General features: G+C 50.7%; 2 long non-coding RNA genes across 3 annotated transcripts in view; one reads left to right on the top strand and one right to left on the bottom strand.

Annotated features, from left to right (window-relative positions):
- LOC119929655 overlaps positions 1-13964 on the bottom strand; it is a 37771-nt gene extending 23807 nt beyond the window's left edge. Inside the window, exon 1 of one of the 2 annotated variants that reach the window (XR_005451577.1) lies at positions 13907-13964. This is a non-coding gene — a long non-coding RNA (uncharacterized LOC119929655). Of the gene's footprint in view, positions 1-11966; positions 12047-13906 lie in introns of those variants that run through there. The other variant, XR_005451579.1, reaches the window with a different exon arrangement.
- A 152-nt stretch (positions 13965-14116) lies between these two features.
- LOC119933208 lies at positions 14117-18368 on the top strand. Its single transcript, XR_005452533.1, has 3 exons — positions 14117-14203; positions 14829-14980; positions 18068-18368. It is a non-coding gene; the product is annotated as an uncharacterized LOC119933208 (long non-coding RNA).
- The last annotated feature ends 1578 nt before the right edge of the window (positions 18369-19946 follow it).

Consider the following 19946-nt stretch of genomic DNA (forward strand, 5'->3'; position numbering starts at 1 on the left):
AGAATAATAATGATGGCATTTATTAAGCGCTTACTATGTGCAAAGCACTGTTCTAAGCTCTGGGGAGGTTACAAGGTGATCAGGTGGTCCCACAGAGGGCTCACAGTCGTAATCCCCATTTTACAGATGAGGTAACTGAAGCACAAAGAAGCGAAATGACTTGCCCAAAGTCACACAGCTGACAATTGGCAGAGCCGGGATTTGAACCCATGACCTCCGACTCCAAAGCCCGTGCTTTTTCCACTGAGCCACTCTGCTTCTCTCTCTAATAATAATAATAATGATGGCATTTGTTAAGCGCTTACTATGTGCAAAGCACTGTTCTAAGTGCTGCGGAGGTTACAAGGTGATCAGGCTACCCCACAGGGGGCTCACAGAGTCTTAATCCCCATTTTACAGATGAGGTAACTGAGGCACAGGGAAGTTAAGTGACCTGCCCAAAGTCACACAGCTGACAATTGGCAGAGCCGGGATTTGAACCTGCAACCTCTGACTCCAAAGCCCATGCTCTTTCCACTGAGCCACTCTGCTTCTCTATATGGGACAGTGTCTGTGTTCATCCCAATTTTCTCGCCTCTACCCCAGCACTTGAACAGTGCCCGGCACCTAGTAAGCGCTTAGCAGGTACCACAGTTATTATTAGCCAGAGTCCTTCAGGTGGGGTGCTGATTCTCCTCAAAACTAAATCCAGGGGCGGGAGGTGGAAACAGAAGTGTCCTCAGCAGGTGGAGAACAGTACCCAAAATGAACCAGCAAGGGACAGAGTGTGGCATCTGGGAAGGAGAGGAGAGATGGGAGGTAGGGCGTGAGGTTAATGATAATAACAATAATGATGGCATTTGCCAAGCGCTTACTATGTGCAAAGCACTGTTCTAAGCGCTGGGGGGGATAAAAGGTGATCAGGTTGTCCCACGTGGGGCTCACAGTCTTAATCCCCGTTTTCCAGATGAGGTAGCTGACGCTCAGAGAAGTTAAGTGACTTGCCCAAGGTCACACAGCAGACATGGGGCTGAGCCGGGATTAGAACCCATGACCTCCGACTCCCAAGCCCGGGCTCTTTCTACTGAGCCACACGACTTCCTTATATTTAAAAAAAAGGCAGAAGTGGAGGAGGGGGCGGAGGAAGAGGAGGATTGAGGAGTAGAAGGAGTAATAAGAGAGGTAGTAACAGTATTTTTATTAAGCATTCACTGTGTGTAGAGCAGGGTACTGAGCTCTGGGAAAGAATACAAAGGTGGGAATAGGACATGGTTCCTGTCCCTCAGGTGGGGTTATAATCTAAAAATAAAAATAAATGAAAAATAAAAAAATAAAAATGTTGCCCACTTGTACTTCCCAAGCTCTTAGTACAGTGCTCTGCACACAGTAAGCGCTCAATAAATATGGTTGAATGAGTGAATGAATGAAAAAGGAGGAGAGGGGACTGGGGCCAGATGTATACAGAGAGATGAAACAAAAACACTGACAATGCAGAGACAGAAAGAAAGCTCAGTAGGGTACTGTAGCTAGGAGGAACAGAATTTCCCGCTCCTCGCGGCTCAGAGTTCACAGTCACGATTGCAGCCTCAGCGGCCATTCAGGCTGCAGATACCACAGCCAACCCGAGGTTTTGGGGAGGTGGCACCAAGTTGTGGTCCCTTCTCTCTGTCCCACGGGGGTGGCGGGAGGTGGGTCGGGATGGAGGCTCCTCGGTGATGCGGAGGAGAGCAGTGTGGGATCGTGGGGAGGCAGCGTGGTGGTCCAGTAGGGAAGGAGGCCGAGGGCCCTGAGAGCCGAGATGGGAGAAGGAATCCCAAGGCATCCCAGAGGGGAAGTATGGGGGACGATCAGCAGTGACTTGAGTTCACGTGGGTGGCCCTCAGTGCCCAGGGAATGTTGGGAATAGAGCCCCAAGAGTGGCAATGAAGAGGGGGCAGGAGGATGACGATGAGACTCCTCCCTCTCTCTCCCCGGCAGGGAGGGCATTGTTCCTGCACATGGAACCCATTATTCTGGTATGCCTACGATGGCGCCTGGAGCTGGGACAACCAGAGCCCTGTGTCTTGTCCCTGAGACAGTAAGGGGGGAGTTGGGGAATGACAACTTTACATCAATCATTCTCCCTCTCCCCTCCGGTCCTATTTCTCTTCATTTATCCTGTTCCTAGGAAAACTCTGTCTCATCTCCTACCCACACGGAGTGGCTGGGGATGGGAGACCCCTGGGCTGGAGGATGACAGCAGGGGAGGACATTCCCGTGTGCTGGCCCTCCTAGGTCCTCTGAGCCTCAGCTGAGTTATCGCTGCTCTCCGGATAACTGCCCTGGGCTTTGGACTGGGCTTTCCTCTGGACCCTCATACGTAATCAGTCCCCTCTGGGGTGACTTCTATGGCTCCTTATACAAATATGCTGGATTTAATCAGCCTCTTTCTCAAAGGCCTCCTCAGCTTTGTGCTCAGAGGAAGTGGGCCTTTGCCACTGAATCCTTCTGAATCCGCTCTGCTCAAGTGTCCCCTGCCATCTTGCTGCCTGGCTCCAGCGCCTAGGAGAGGGGGTCGATGGAGAACTGGGGCTTTTTTTGGTTTTTCCCAGAGCCACTTAGCTTCCATAGGGCTGATGGGACCTCAAGGAAGAGCCCAAGGCAGAGTGGCCTGGAATGGATCAAAGGATCTGGGGAATTCTCTCTCTCACTGGAAGGGCAGGGCTGGAAGTCCTTCTGGTATTTCCTCAGCTCCAATTCGGCGGGGAAGATGGTGAGTTTGCAGTTACCCCAACTTGGGCCATGGCAGCTGGCCCGATTCCCGGGGATTTGCAGAGCCCGGAGAGTCGAAGCAGGTTCAACCCGCTAAAACCCCCTCTGCCTGAGGGGTGGCTACTCAGTTATCCGGTGTGATGCTGTGCGGTTCTGTTTTCAGCTGGTCTGTCCCATCCAGTACAGAAACAGTCTCAGATGCATTTCTGTCTGGTATTTTAATTTTCAGTCAATCAGTGCCGAGTGTGCCTCTCCAATAGTCCCTGCGGCTGGGGTCCGCACTTCGGGCCCACCACCCAGCTTCACGTGGGTCCGGAAGGGAATCACAATTGTTCCAGAGCAAGTTGGAGGTGAAGCGGAGTAGGTTATGCTGGAGAAATGCTAAAGATGTGGGCATATTAGGCCAGAACCAGTCAGACTGTCATCGACATGCCAGCCTGACAAGGTGCCAGCATATCAGTGTAATGTCGGAGTCAACTTGGGCATCTCAAGGTCAGCATTTTCTGAGCTCTGCTCAGGGTGACTCTCCCCAGGGCTAACTGGCACGTTTCTACTCCTGTTCATCAACTTTTTCCCCCCTTTATAAAGATATTGCTTGTGTGCCAGGGGTTGACTGTCTGAACTTAGCTGGGCTCTTTTATTGAGGGAAAATGAAACCTTTAGCAACAGTGGTTCCCCAAGGTGGGGCATCTGGGGACCAGACCATTTCTTCCTGGTTTATCTGTTCGATTTCCTATGCAATTCTTATTCTTCCTTCTCTTCGTAAATCTTTCCTGTGTCTTCTTCCCCCTTCAGAGAGTAAGCTCCTGTGGGCAGGGAATGTGTGACTTTCTTCTTTTGTCTTGCTACTGGTGCTTAATACAGCACCTTGCACTTAGAAGGCACTCAATAAATACTATTCCTAGACTCTAGAGTCTGGAACTAAGAGGGGAGAGAGGAGAGTGTGAGCCCACTGTGTGCTGTGTGCAGAGCACTGTACTAAGCGCTTGGGAAGTACAAGTTGGCAACATACAGAGACGGTCCTTACCCAACAGTGGGCTCACAGTCTAGAAGGAGGAGACAGAGAACAAAACAAAACATATTAACAGAATAAAATAAATAGAATAAATATGTACAAGTAAAATAAATCAATAAATAGAGTAATAAATATGTACAAACATATATACATATATACAGGTGCTGTGGGGAAGGGAAGGAGGTAAGGCGGGGGGATGGAGGGGGGGGGAGGGGGAGAGGAAGGAGGGGGCTCAGTCTGCGAAGGCCTCCTGGAGGAGCTGAGGTCTCAGTAGTAGCTCTCCCAAGCTCCTAGTAGTTATTCTGGTATTTGTTAAGCGCTTACTATGTGAAAGGCACTGTACTAAGCGCTGGGGCGGATACAAGCAAATTGGGTTAGGTTTTACAGACGAAGTAACTGAGGCCCAGAGTAGTGAAGTGACTTGCCCAAGGTCACACAGTAGACAAAGGACGGAGCCAGGATTAGAACTCACGACCTTCTGATTCCCAGGCCCGTGCTTGGTCACGGTAAGAGCCCTCTAAATTCCGCTGATTGAATTCCCAGATCACCCCACTGTCAGCCTTTACCCACCCAACGCCAGTAGCCGCCCGAACCGGTACGCGGCTGCCAATCGCTACAGGAGGAGCCGTCAGGGTCGGGGCTCCCTCTGCCCTGGTGTCCCCACCCAGTACCCATCATCATCATCATCATCAATTGTATTTATTGAGCGCTTACTGTGTACACAGCACTGTGCTAAGCGCTTGGGAAGTACAAGTTGGCAACCTACCCATCCAACCAGCCGGCCCAGATTCACCCTACAAGACAGCCCAGTCGCCCTCCAGGTCCCTTCCCACCATGCCTCGGTTTCTTGGGAGGAGCATCCCGTCGACGTTTTTGTTCCCGTCTGGTATCACTCCTGTTGGCAGCTCTGTAAGTAGCAGGGGCCACTGGGTACAGGGCTTTGGAGCCCCGCGGGCCCCGGGGGCTGCGTGACTGCAGGGGCAGATGCCGTCCAGCACATCCTGCACACCGGGGCCTTCCCACCCCCATAGCCCAGCAGCCCCTTTCACTACTGGCTGGCTTTAGAGGGCCCTGCTCCCCATTAACAACAAGAACAATAATAATAATAGCAGCAATCAGGATATTTGTTAAGTGCTTACTATGTGCCAGGCACTGTACTAAGCGCTGAGTGGGATACAAGCAAATCAGGTTAGGCACGGTCCCTGTCCCACCTGGGTTTCACAGTCTCCAGCCCCATTTTACAGGTGAGGTAAATGAGGCACAGAGAAGTGAAGTGAGTTGCCCAAGGTCATCCTGCAGGCAAGTGGTAGTTCTGGGATTAGAACCTGTGTCCTTCTGACTCCACTACGCTCTTCTGCCTTCCTCTCCCCCTCGTTCCCCTCTCCATCCCCCCCATCTTACCTCCTTCCCTTCCCCACACCACCTGTATATATGTATATATGTTTGTACATATTTATTACTCTATTTATTTATTTATTTTACTTGTACATATCTATTCTATTTATTTTATTTTGTTAGTATGTTTGGTTTTGTTCTCTGTCACCCCCTTTTAGACTGTGAACCCACTGTTGAGTAGGGACTGTCTCTATATGTTGCCAATTTGTACTTCCCAAGTGCTTAGTACAGTGTTCTGCACATAGTTAGCGCTCAATAAATACGATCGATGATGATGATGATGATGATGCTTTGAGAAGGACCCAGGAGACCTGGGGTGGAGGGGTTTTTTGGGAGTGCACCCACAGATCTCTGCCCTCTATGCTGGGTTCCAGCCAGCCTGGCTGTCCCCAGGCCACGTAAACCAGGATGTGCTCAGAGCTCCTCGGTCATGGCAATCAATTAATGGTATTCAGAAGGACCTGGGTTCTAATCCAGGCCCTCCACTTTTCTGCTGTGTGACCTTGGACAAATCACTGCACTTCTCTGTGCCTGAGTTACCTCATCCTTAAAATGGGGATTAAGACTGTGAGTCCCTGTAGGACAGGGACTACATCCAACCCAATTTGTTTGTAACCACCCCAACACTTAGAACAGTGCCTGAAGCAGAGTGACCACTTAGCAAATACCATTATTATTATTACTGAGTGCTTACTATGTGCAGAGTACCGTACTAAGCGCTTGGGAGAGTACAATACAGCAGAATTAGCACATATCAAGCTGACAGTCTGGAGGGGGAGACAGACATTAATATGAATAAATAAGTTATTTGTAATATCTAATTAAAAGATATGTTATACAAGTGCTGCGGGGTTGAGGGAGGGGTGACTATCAAATGTCCCAAGGTCACAGATCCAAGTGTATAGAGGATGCAGAAGGGAAAGCAAGCCAGGGAAAGAGGGCTTAATTGGGGAAGGCCTCTTGGAGGATAGACACCTCTTCTAGAACCAGTTCCAGGAACTTTGTCACCCCGAAATCCTCCGGCCTTGGGCACAAACCACAGTGACGAAGCGGCTGGCGCCCACCGGGGGGGAGAGCCTAGTGCCAGAGATGTGGTTTCCATAGCAACCAGAGCCTTCCTCTCCCTTTTGTTTTCTGAGGCAGAGAGCTAGAGGAATAGAAACCCCGCATCTGGACTGCTAGTGTCAGGCAGCATCCCCTCCTCTTACGCTTGGGCCAGCGAGAAAGAGACAATACCACACCCCTGGGAAGGTTTCAAATTAAATTTACCCTGCACAGGGAGAAGGCGAGAGATCAGTTTAAATTGCATAACAGCTGGGGTTTGGCTCCCTCCTCTTCCGACTGGGCAAAGAAATTGGGGGTTTTAATACCTTTTATTAGTGACTGAAAGGTGTGAGATGTCATTACAGTGTTTGTGTATGGTGTTTATGTGTGTGACAGAGACAGACAGGGAAGGGTTGAAGGTATGTGTGCATGCGTGTGTGCATCTGTGTGAGGTGAGGACCATCTTGCAATGCATCAGGGTTTGATTAATTATTTATGTTTTAGGCTTTGCGGGGTGTGAGGCTGTTGGAGTGTAGGTGATTGTGTGTGTGTGTGTGTGTGTGTGTGTGTAGTGAGCGCCAGCTTGTAAAGCTTCATTATTTGGTTTTTAGGATGAGAGGAGTGTTTGGTGGGCAGGATGGAGTTTGCAAGGTCAAGGAGTTAAAACTGGAGTATCACGGAGGAGGGAACTGGTTCCACTTGATGGGAGTAATTAGAAATAATGGCATCTACTGAGCACCTCCTGGCTAAGGAGCACTGAACTAAGCACTTGAGTAGTACAACAGAAGCACAAGACTTTTTCCCTCCCTCAAAGACCTTACCCTCTAATGGGGAAGACAGACATAGAAATGACAAATATATGTATATTCATGTATATGATAATGATGGTACTTGTTAAGTGCTTCCTATGTGCCAAGCACTGTTAAGATGTATGAATATACACACACGAAAGTGATGAGAATAGACATAAATAAATAAATGCAAAAGCGCAAGAGGTAACAGAAGGGCTAATAATTATAAATTATAATTATAAAAAAATAATAATAGGGAAGGCTCTTTGTAAGAGGAGGGGTATTAGGAGAACTGTGAAGGTGGAGAGGACTGAATTCTGGTAGACATGTGGCAGGATGGGGCTTCCAGGCCCTGGGACGTGAACATGGGGTCGGAGGCAGGCAAGGTTAGAATGGGACACAGTGAGGAGGTGGACTTGGGAACAGGGAAGTAAGGGGAGGGCAGTGCTGATAAGGAAGGAGGAGAGAGCTGGGAGAGAGCCTTGAAATTGAGAGTAAGGAGTCTGTGCTTGATGCAGAGGGAGGTGGGAAAACACTAGGAGTTTTGAGGAAAGGAGAGGGCAGACATATGCTGGGAGACATTTCAAGATGACTCAGGCAGCAGTTTGGAGAATGTACTGAACGGGGAAGAGGCTGGAACAATAATGGTATCTGTTAAGCACTTACTACATGCCAAGCACTGTACTAAGCATTGAGGGAGGTATAAGATAACCTCCCCAGTGCTTAGTACAGTGCTTGGCACATAGTAAGTGCTTAACAGATATAACAGGTTGGATACAGTCCCTGGCCCACATGGGGCTTTCAGTCTAAGTGGTAGGGAGAAGACGGACTGAATCCATGAGAAGCACTATGGCCCAGAGGATAGAGCATGGGCCTGGGTGTCAGAAGGACCTGGGGTTTAATACTGGCTCCCCGACTTGCTTGCTCTGTGACCTCGGGCAAGTCACTTCACTTCTCTGAGCTTCGGTTATCTCATCTGGAAAATGAGGATTAGGACTGTGAGTCCCATGTGGGACAGGGGCCGTGTCCAACCTGATTAGCTGATTAACAAATACCATTTAAAAAATCCCCATTTTACAGACCAGGAGACCCGAGGAGAGGCTGAAATGGGAAGGTTCAGAGCCAGTGGAAGAAACGAGGTTTGGTGGAAACCACGCAAGGAAGTGAGGGAAATGTGACTTCTCCATCAGCTTGGAAACTTGCTGCGTTGAACCCTGGATTTGTTCTAGAGCTTCTCCGGCCTTCAATTTCCCTATCAACAAAATGGGAATAACATTTCCTACTCCTTCCCAGCTTCACTGGGAACTGGGAAAGCAAATACCATACAAGGAGGTAGCTCATTGTCCCCTCCAGTGAGCTTCAAGTTCACTCCAGACTGTGAGCCCACTCTAGACTGTGAGCCCACTGTTGGGTAGGGACCATCGCTATACGTTGCCAATTTGTACTTCCCAAGCACTTCCCAAGCACAGTGCTCTGCACATAGTAAGCGCTCAATAAATACGATTGAATGAATGAATGAATGGAAGAAAAGTGTCCTGTGAATCAGTGAATGCAGTCTTGTTCACTCTCTAGGAATCTGGACCCGGGGACACCTGTCAAGGGCAGCCAGGAGATGTGTTTATCAGGGAACGGATGATAATCCCAGAGATACTAAGGGACACCAATTAAATCATCACCTGGTTCCCCCTTATCCTATGTCTCAGGGCCTGACCCAGCAGGCGGTAAGAGTTACTTTACTGATCGGGAATTGAATCTAATAATAATGATAATAATAATGGCATTTATTAAGTGCTTACCATGTACAAAGCACTGTTCTAAGCGCTGGGGAGGTTATAAGGTGATCAGGTTGTCCCACGGGGGACTCGCAGTCTTCATCCCCATTTTACAGATGAGGTAACTGAGGCACAGAGAAGTGAAGTGACTTGCCCAAAGTCACACAGCTGGCAAGTGGGGAAGCCGGGATTTGAACCCATGACCTCTGACTCCAAAGCCCGGGCTCTTTCCACTGAGCCACGCTGCTATGTGCAGAGCACTGTAATATGCACTTGGGAGAGTACAATACGGTTGAGTCAACAGACACATTTCCTGCCCACAATGAGCTTACAGTCTCGAGAATGACACCTTCTCTCCCCCAACCCACCCCCATGCCCTGATCTAGAGGCCTCTTCAGGTAAGATGGGTAAGATGGGGCTCTGTGCAGGATTAATTAACATAATTCACCACTGGGATCTTTAGGGTCTCCTCGGGGATCTCCAAATAGCAACTGGTTCTCTGCTCAGGAGGTCGGCAGAGATAGGGTAGCTCTATCTTGCAGACCAAATTGGGAACACAAGATTGGGTAAATGACTTAGAAGAAGTCATTAGAGAAAGGAAATAGAAAATCCCCCGGCCCAGGGAAGACTTGCAAATCAAAAATCAGAGACGAGAGTTTTTTCCATAAATCCGCGACAGGAGAGGAGAGGGGTACTTCCCAAGTGCTTAGTACAGTGCTCTGCACACAGTAAGTGCTCAATAAATACAATTGAATGAATGAATGAATGAACACAGGGAAGGGGATGGGAGGGATTCTCATATAGTCCAATATGAGTCCACAAGGGGACTGTAATTCTCTAGGGAGGCTAGGGGTAAGGAAAGCTTAAGGGCTCCATGAGAAGCTTTCCCCAGAAAAACAAGATGAAATGGTGGTGAAACAGAGTCCCGAGCCACAGAGAGCTCAAATCTCCTTCCCTGTCTCTGAATGGGAAGGAATGGCCCACATTTGCAGCTGAGCATGGACGCTACAGTCCGAGCTTGGCCTGCGCTACTGCTTGCTGCCTTTGCCCCCTGCCTCCCCTTCTTCCATGGCCGGGGGGTCTTCCTGGTACCCCCCTGGGGCCTTTGATCTACCTTGATCACAGGAGTGTGTGTGTTGGGGGGGGGGGGGGAAGGGAACAAGATCTCTGGGACAAGAGCGAATAGGTGGGGGTGAAGCTGTGGAGGGTCGCGGATGAACGTCAGTTGCCTCAAGAAGGTGCGAGTGGGGGACTGAGAGTAGAAAGGGGGGTGTTTGGGGGTGGGGGTACTGAAGGAGGGCTGGTGGTTGAAAAGCCCAGCTCCCTGTCCGGAAGTGTGTCCACCCCTTTGGGGAGTAACTTGTTCCCACAGCTCCAATTCCAGCTGCTCTTGACCTCTTCTCCATCCCTGGCCTTCTCCCCGCCCCTGTCTCCCTCCTTTTCCCTGTCCTTCTCACTCTCCTACTTATTTCCCGGCACCCACTAGCTGGAGTTCTGCCTCCTACCCTTCCCCAGATTGCCTTTTTTCAAGGCAGTGGGATTTTGTACATACGTGGAAAGTGATTGGAAAGGGGCAATGGGGATTCAGGGAAAGGACGCCTTCTCTGGGGAATTAACCGCTTTCCAGCCTAGGGGGTGTTGGGGAGGGTGGATGAGAAACAGCATGGCCTGGTGGAAAGAGCCCGGGCCTGAGAGTCAGAGGTCATGGGTTTTAATCCCGGCTCTGCCACATGTCTGCTGTGTGACCTTGGGCAAGTCACTTTTCTTCTCTGTGCCTCAGTTACCTCATCCGTGAAGTGGGTATCAAGATTGTGAGCCCCACGAACGACATGGACTGTGTCCAACCAGATGACCTTGTATGTACCCCAGCTCTTAGAACAGTGCTTGGCACGTAGTAAGCGCTTAACAAATACCACAGTTATTGTCAGACTTTTAGACTGTGAGCCTTTTAGACTGTGAGCCCACTGTTGGGTAGGGACTGGCTCTATATGTTGCCAACTTGTACTTCCCAAGCGCTCAGTACAGTGCTCTGCACACAGTAAGTGCTCAATAAAAATGATTGATTGATTGATTGATTGTTAGTATTATTATCATTATGAAGGAGATGGCACTGGATGGCATTGCAGGACATTTAATGGTCTAAGAGCCAACTGGAGGCCACAGACGATTTGAAATCCACATTAAAGGATTGAGAGGGTTCTCAGTGATGCCCAGCCCCCTGCCCCAGTCCTTCACCCCCTCAGTGATGCCCGGGATGCTGACCTCTGCCCCAACCCCTCAGTGACGCTCGGCCCCTAGTAATAATAATAATAATAACGGTATTTGTGAAGCGCTTACTATGTGCCAAGCACTGTTCTAGGCACTCAGGTAGATACAAGGTGGTCCCACGTGAGGCTCACAGTCTTAATCCCCATTTTACAGATGAGGTAACTGAGGCACCACGAAGTTAAGTGGCTTGCCCAAAGTCACACAGCTGACAAGTGGAGCTGGAAATAGAACCCACGACCTCTGATTCCCAAGCCCGTGCTCTTTCCACTGAGCCACGCTCCTTCTCTCTACCCTGCTTTTCTCTTCCTTCCCTTCTGTTCCCTACCCCGGCCCCTGACCGCTATTAGGCAGCATCAGACAAGAAAGTCTTCCGATGGACATCAACAGCCACTGGCCATCTGGGTCCCATTAGTTGAGAAGGCTCCTCCCCCAGCCCTGCGGCCCTGCAACCGTCCAGGCTAGGGAGTGTCCGGCTGTTCCCTGAGGTTTCACAGGGGCCCCCGCCTGGAAGCCAGCCGGTCAGCTCCTTGTTTTCTGCTCAGCTTGGTCCGAGCCTTTCCCAGAGCTGAGCCCCATCCCCTCCCATGCAGCCAAGAACAGCTTGTTGAGAGAAACCTCCCCCCGTCCCACACACTGCCTTACTATTAACATTAACAACATGGAACAGGCCCAACAGAGAGGCCTCAGACCTGGCTCCCTCCACTCGGGGACTGTGTGGAAGGAAACTGGATCCTCAAACAGCCCTCTGTCCAAGTATCCAGGCCACCTTCCCAGCTTCCTCTCCGCTCCCACCCTCCTTCCTTCTCTCCCCCCGCCTTCCTCTCTCCTGCCTTTGCCCTTTTCCTCCCTCACCCCCTTTCCTCCCCTTCCCTCCCCTCTTTTCTCCTTCCTCTCTCTCCCCCTCCTTTCATCCCCCTCCCATCCGTCTCCCACTCATTTCCCGGCACCTACTTGCCAGAGTCCTGCCTTCTGCCCTGCAACAGGCTGCTTCTGGAAGGAGGAGGGAGCTGGCAGCCAAGCGAGGGGGATGTGGGAACAAGGGAGGAAAATTCAGACGCCACCCCCCTGCCACGGCCAACTGGCCAGAGCTGCGATGGAAAAAAAAAAAAACCACCCAAACCTAACAAAACATTCCTGAGGAATTTCTGAATTAAATGCTGGAAACAGGCAGCCAACTTTGGTCTGCTCAGTGCGGCCAACACGCTCTCAGCCCAGGTTTTGGCTGGCTCGTCGGTTCTCTTGGGTCTGTCCTTCTTGGGGTGTGGAAACTAGGGGATGCTCCCTTCCCCCACCCGCCTCAAGCATCTCTGTGGCCCTCCCCGCCGCCTCTGAGGACCCATGTGGATCCTCGTCCTTCTCCTCCCTGCTCTCCCCGCCACCCCACCCCAGCTTCCTTGGAGGTTAATGCAGTTCTTTGTTCGTATCTCGCTCCCCTCCGCCAACCGCTTCCCGAAAAGCAAGTTGTATCAAACCCAATTTGAAGGAGATGGCAGCTTCTCCAGCCCCTGTAGCCTCTGGGTGTTAACCCTGATGTGATCCCCTTCTGCTCTTCCCCTCCTCATCACCCAGAGCCAGTGCGTGTGTGCGTGTGTTTGTGTGTGTGCATATGTGTGTGTGTGTGTGTGTGAGCATGCACGTTGGGGGGTGTGGTTGCCCCATGGTCTGGATGAAGGATCAGAAGGAAACTGGCAGATTCTCATTGCCCTAGGACATGGTGAAAAAGCTTGGATTATTGCCACCCCCTCTTCGCTCAGAAACACACCATCAGCCTGTTGTTGGCTCCCAAAGCAGCGTGGTGTAGTGAGTAGAGCACGGGCCCGGGAGTCAGAAGGTCATGGGTTTTAATCCCTTCTCTGCCACTTGTCTGCTGTGTGGCCTTGGGCAAGTCACTGCACCTCTCTGTGCCTCAGTTACCTCATCTGGAAAGTGGGGGTTGAGACTGTGAGCCCCACGAGGAAGAGGGACTGTATCCCAACCCAATTGGCTTGTTCCCATCCCAGTGTTTAGTAGAGTGCCTGATGCATTAGTAAGCACTTAACAAATCCACAAGTATTATTATCATTCATGAAATGGGGTAGTCTTGGTAGTGGCTGCTTAATCTGCCCTCTCCTTCCTCACCCTTGATCTCTGCTCCTGGGGGTCATCCTCTCCCCTTCCCCGTCCTGGCCTCCCCCAGGCCCTCGGGTCCAGTTTAGTTCCCTGGAAGTTGTTTGGTTCCGTATCCCTGCTGGGGCCAGTGCAGCACCTTTCCCTTTGGGCTCCCGGAGACTTTGCAGACATCCCCAGTGGGCAGATACTTTTCTTCCCACCGAAAGAAATGGCGATAATGCTCTGACTCTCTAGCTTCTCCCTGAACTTTGCAAAGTTCCTTTTCTGAACTTTGTGGAATCAGTGGAGTGCTCAGCCTTTAGCTTCTCCCGGGCCTTTTCTGAACTTTGCACAATCCCTGGGAGGACATGGAAGGGAAGGATGGGCGGGGCCGGGGGAGGCGATCTGCTTCTGATGACTTGGGAAGATTGGGGTGGCTTCAGTGGTCTTCCTCCAACCTAAGACCCCTCAGCAGGGTAGGAGAGCCCTGGGAGGGGTGGGGAGAGTGTAGACGGTTCTTGGGCTGAGCGGTTGGTGGGCCAAACGTTCTCCTGCCCTGCCTACGTACCCTCCTCTTTCTGCTGCCCCATCTGCTCTGGATTAACGTTATTCACTCAGCCCACAGAGGAGGAGAAGGAGGAGGAGGAAGAGGAATTGGGGTGGAGAGGAGAGAGGCAGGCTCAGGAGCCAGGGAGTTCACTCAGACTGGTTTCCCCTGAACCCAGACCAGACCTAGTGAACGAGCCAGGCAGGGGTTATTTTTGCTGTGCAGCTGGCCTGAGCTGGGACCGGCGTCAAATTACCATGTCCTGGAGCTGGGCAGCCTTTCCTGGAGCAGGAGTCTGGTGGCCGAGCCAAGCTGCTGACTCAGGAGCTGTGCCTGGCTTCCTAGCAGATCCAGCAGGGGCCCCAGGCCCAGCTCAGGGGCTGGGGCCGCCCCTCTCCCCACTTCCAGCCCCTCCCCGCCAACCCCCTTTCCTGCGTGGGCGTGGACGCCAGGCTGGAGGGAAGGAAGGCTCAGGGCCACGAATGGAAATCTAACAGGCAGCGATGTGTCTGGGCCGATCCTCCCCAAACGCCCCAGGACACCGCACACTGAGGTGAATGGCCTTCAGCTTTCTCCTCTCTCCACCCCCCAGGCCCTGCTGCCAAGGGCAACTCTGTTCTGGCACTGCCCCAGGGTGAGGGTAAGAGCGGGGCGGCTGAGAGACCTAGTCCAGACAGGACCTCTGGAAGGGCTGCTGCTCTTACAGTGTCGCCTCATTCCTGCCCTACAAGGGCCTCGTTTACGCCGGCCCTCCTGCCCCCCCGCCCAACCCCACTTCTGAAGCAGCAGAGTTGTTACCTCGAATCAGGCCTCCTTTCTTTCTTGAGGCACAGTGCTCTGCCTCTCCAAGGGCCCCAGAGGAGGAATACCTCCCTTCTTCCCAGCAGAGCACGAACAGCTGAAGGACAACCAGCCTTCTCCTTCTGTGTTGGTGCAGTGACACCCCCTGACCCCTGCTCCCCTAAGGCCGCCACAACCCACCTCTCTCCTCCTTCTGCCGTCTTGGCTTGGTGGCCAGCAGCCCCTGATGATAGTCAGCTTAAACCGGATTTAGGTTGGGAGGAAGGATTGAGGGCCGGGGACCGTGTCTAATTTCCTCCTGCGTATTCTTTCCCAGCACTTTGTACAACACACTGTTTGTAGCAAATGCTAAATAAATGCTATTCCTATTACTACAGCTGGCGGTGCGGGCCTGCTGAGAGGATATGGACTCTCAGGTGTCCATCGGCGGGACTGAGATTATTGATGGGGCAAAAGGAGGTGAATCTGGCTGCCCCAGATCCTGAAGTGATGGGTCGCTTTTGCGGAGGAGGCGGTTTTCAGGCAAAACGTAAGACATGGGAAGGGCCTGCTGGCTGACAAACACCATTTTTCACCTGTTGAGATGGTCTTCCTCCTGCTCCCCCTACTTCACTGAGGTTGCATTCCTTGCACCTAGTTTTGGTTTCTCTTTCCTGTAAATCTTCAAGCCCGACACGCCTTGCTCTGGACTGGTTTTCCACCATTTCGGTGGACTTCCGTAAAACAAAGAGCTGTTGCCCTCTGCTGTTCTGACCTCCGGGTTCCCCGACAGCCTGGAGGCTTTTACTTCCACAGTATCTCTTCTCATTACGCGTCCGCTCTGGTCATCTTCACCTACCCCACCTGGCAACTGAGTCATCTGTTTTTCTTTACCCTTTTCCTCATCCTCACCCTGCACTGTCCCTGTGTCTCTTTATGGCTTCTGTCCTCATGGCTCCCCGTGGCCCACCCTCCTCCCACTCCCAACCCTATCCCACACCCTTCACCCTTTGCCCATAACCGACCTGGCTTCATGTGGCTTTTCTTTAATCTTGTTCTGCCCACATCGCCTGGAACCCCCAAAATAACAGGGTGGGGCCAGGACCGGGACTGCATTGGTCTTGGGGGGGGACCAACACTCCCTGCCCTCCTCTACCCTCATTTCATGCCAGGCTGGTGGGCCGCAAGGACAGAAGGGAAGGGGCAGGTGTGGCTGTGGTGAGGGTGGGGGGAACATTTGAAAAAACGAAAAAGAAGTTTGGATTGACATAGCCAGGGAGGGTTGTGGGCAACAAGTGGGTTCAGGGTTTGGAGGGCCAACATGGCTAGGGCACAGGGGAGCCCCAGAAGCTAAAGGAGGGCAAGGCCAGTGGGGCTGGGAGCTGGGAAGAGTGCAGGGAGAGGGTTGGGCAAGGAAAGAATAAAAAATGAAGTTTATAGGGGTGACAGGTGGCCATGACAGACACTAGCCAAGTGGCCACTCTGTCTCTCATCCCCAGGGGACAATCAAATTAAACCCTGTCGAGCTCAGGGCCAGGAACCTTTCTGGGCAGAAGAGTCAAACAAAATGAAACCATGGAGCAACTGGTGCTTCAAGAGCCAATTGTAAAATTTAAACCCACTAGCGTAGCTGCCTTCCTTGTGAATTTAACGATTCCTGGCTCAAGAGCCACAGTTGATTCCAGGAAGAGCTGGAAATAGCTCGTGGACCATAGGTTGCCGACCCTGGATTAGCTGTAGCTCCTCACCAACAGTGAGAGGCCCTTTGGGGTGGGCCAGTGGGAGAGGTCATAGTGTCTGCCCAAGAGCAAGACCCCTCGCCTAATAGCTGTACCACCTCATCTGCCCCCTGCCAACATCTATCATAAACTGCTGACAGTGTCTCTGGTGACCTAGTGGAAGCAGCGTGGCCTGGTAAAAAGAGCGTAGGACAGGGTATCTTTCAGCTCCACCAGTTGCTTGCTGTGTGACCCGGGGAAACTCATGACTTCTCTGGGCCTCAGTTTCCTCATTGTAAAATGAAGATTCAATATCTGTTCTCCCTCCCATGTAGACTGTATGCCCCATATGGGACAGGGTCAGAGACTCATCTGATTTTATCTACCTCAATGCTTGGCACATAATAAGTGGGTAATGAATACCACATTATTATTATTTTTACTTTCCTGCTGCACTGCAGGGGCCTATTTCAAAGGAAAATGGGATGCTTTCTGTTCATTCCAGAGCTCTTATTTTGCTCTGTTTCCTGGAAAAGAGAATGCTTTCCCAATCCAGAAAGGAAGCGGTGCTGGCCCCAGGGAAAGGGTAAAAGCAAGACCATGCAACTGGTGGGCAGTTGAGATAGAAAGGGGAAAATAAGGTCAGTCTCTAATTTTCCTGCTTGGTCATGATCTCAGTAAGAAACTTCTGCTTACGGGGGGCCTCTGGGGCAGATTTTTCAGTAGGCACTCCAGGCCCCAGCCCCTGAAGTTGGACGGGGGAGAGCAACTTTACAGAAAAAAAAGATAGAACTAAAGGTGAGACACGGAGCACTTTGAAAATGTATTTAAATTGGAATGGAACTCTACAATCAATCAAGTAATGGTATTTATTGAGCACATATTCTGTAAGCAGAACACTGTATTAAGCTCTCGAGAGCTCCATACAATAATAGATTTGGTAGTCCCAATCTCTGCCCATAAGGAGTTTACAGCCTAGAGGGGCAACAGATATCAAAACAAATTACAGATAGGGGAAATAGGAGATTATAGGGATGTGTACGGAAGTGCTGTGGGGCTGGGGGCAGGGTGAGTACCAAGTGCTTAAGGCACTGCGGAAGCAAGCTCAAATAAGGGGTATAAGGGCCTAGTTAGGGAAGTCTTCTTGGAAGAGAAGGAGATGTGATTTGAGCAGGGCTTTGAAAGTGGGGAGGGTGTTGAACTGTCAGACACGAAGGGGTAAGAAGTTCCAGGTGAGAGGAAGGAGGTTTCAGAGACAAGATAGGCAAGATCAACATACAGTGAATAGGTGTTAGAGGAGTGAAGTGTTAGGGCTGAGCTGTAATAATAGTAAAAATAATTACAGCATTTGTTAAGCGTGAACTATGTTCCAGGCCCTGGGCTAAGTACTGGGGTGGATTCAAGCAAATCAGATTGGACACAGTCCTTGTCCCACGTGGGGCTCACAGCCTCAATCTCCATTTTCCAGTTGAGGAAACAGGCCCAGAGAAGTGAAATGACTTACCCAAGGTCACACAGCAAACAAGTGGCGGAGCCGGGATTCAAACCCATGACCCTATGATTCCCAGGCTTGTGCTCTATCCACTATGCCATGCTAGTAGAAGAGTAGTGAGGTGAGGTAAGATGGGGCAAGGTGACTGAGTTTGAAAGACTAAAAGAGAGAGATGTGTTGTGATAGAATTATAGTCGTCCATCTCCTAAGGCATCCTTGATTCCTTTATTCAGAAAGGAGGGAAGGTGCCCTGCTGAGAGCCCATCGCAAAATAGACTTGTTGAAGAAATCGTTTTATAGTTATTTTATTTATTGATTTATTTTTATGGATTAGACCCAGGCCTTTCAATAGATTGAGTGCCCAAGGGCACAAAATGAGGAATCCTCCCCTGACTATCACTGAAATGTTTGTTCTATGTTCATGTAGCCCCAGATCAAACAACTACGGCTGTTTCCAGCAAGTCAACGGTCGACCATCAACGCGGCCTACTGAACACACACTCTGCGCACAGCCTTGCCTCGCAAAGACACTCTGGAGAGTTCAGAAGTATTAGAAGTCATGATCCCTATCCTCAAATAGTTTGCAATCAAAGGTAGCGCAAACATATACATCTTAAAGCAGCTTGCAGAACCAAAGAAAACTGTACGTAACCATAACACACATGACAGAAGTATTAAACATACAAATTATGAAACGAATGGCAGGAAGATAAAGGCATGTAACCAACAGATGATGTGCAAAGACATATGCTGACCTAGAGTGTGAGAGTGTGTGTGTGTTCATTCATTCAATCGTATTTATTGAGCATTTACTGCGTGCAGAGCACTGTACTAAGCGCTTGGGAAGTACAAGTTGGCAACATATAGAGACGGTCCCTACCCAACAGCGGGCTCATGTATGAGTGAGTGAATAGGAGGGTGGGGGCACCTGGAATGCTTGGGGTTAGGTGGAGTTAGTCTGGGAAGGCTTCACGAAAGAGCTGAGTCCAGAGCCGAGTTTTGAAGAATGGGAAGGCCGTGGTTTGGCAGAGAAGGGGGAGTGACTGCAGGAGCGGGTAGGGACAGGAGGAAAAGGGGAGGGTGGCGTGTTTACACTCAATTACTGCCAAGCTGCTACCCATCATTCACTGTCTGGACAGTTCTCAGAAAATCTCAGAGGCCAGCCGCTCTGAATAGAGCCCAGGGTCTCGTGATAGAGGCTCTGACTGAGGAAGGGACAAAAGTCCAAGGGTCAGAGAGACTCATTTTTTTTTTAAACTCTTACACGGCTTGATACTTTAGCGGGTTTCCAAGTGACAACTGGGTGTCAAGAGGAGCCGGAGGGGAGCACTAGGGTGCTGCCTTCTTGTTTATATTGTCGATGTGTCTGTTATATATGCAACTGTTATATTGGGAAGTAGCATGGCCTAGTAGATAGAGCATAGTCTTGGGAGTTAGAAGGACCTAGTTTCTCAACCCGGCTCTGCCACTTGTCTGCTGTGTGACTTTGGGCATGTCACTTAATTTCTCTGTGCCTCAGTTACCTCATCTGTAAAATAGGGATTGAGACCATGAGCCACACGTGGGACAGGGACTGTGTCCAACTGATTAGCTTTATCTACCCCAGTGCCTGGCACTTAGTGAGCACTGAACAAATACCGCAGTTATCATTATCATTTATCATTAGTATTAGAATGGTATTTAGCACAGAGTAAATGCTTAGGAAATATCATCATTATTATTGTTATATTGTACTCTCCCAAGTGCTTAGTACAGTGCTCTGCATGCAGTGAGTGCTCAATAAATGTGATTAGAGAAGCAATGTGGCTCAGTGGAAAGAGCATGGGCTTTGGAGTCAGAGGTCACGGGTTCAAATCCCGGCTCCGCCAATTGTCGGCTGTGTGACTTTGGCAAGTCACTTAACTTCTCTGGGCCTCGGTTACCTCATCTGTAAAATGGGGCAAGACTGTGAGCTCCCCCGGGACAACCTGATCACCTTGCACTCTCCCCAGCACTTAGAACAGTGCTTTACACAGAGTAAGCGCTTAGTAAATGCCATCATTATTATTGATTGACCGACTGAATGGGTGTTAGGAAGTGGAGTGAGGCAATGGTATACTCGTTCACCATTTCCATTCTGGGAGGGGGTGGTGGGGAGAGGTGGGGACTGGGCGTCCTGGGGATCAGTGAGCCCCACCTGAGCCCTTCGGGGGCTTTGGCTCCGTGAAAAGAATCATCAGCAGCAACATGCCCTTGGCCCTCCAGAGACGTGATGCCAGGGGCCCACCTTCTTCTCTTCCACCTGAGGGCTCTGCTCTGAACCTGGC

This window comes from Tachyglossus aculeatus, chromosome 1 (assembly GCF_015852505.1).
Source record: "Tachyglossus aculeatus isolate mTacAcu1 chromosome 1, mTacAcu1.pri, whole genome shotgun sequence".
In the NCBI taxonomy this organism is placed as follows: Eukaryota; Metazoa; Chordata; class Mammalia; order Monotremata; family Tachyglossidae; genus Tachyglossus; species Tachyglossus aculeatus.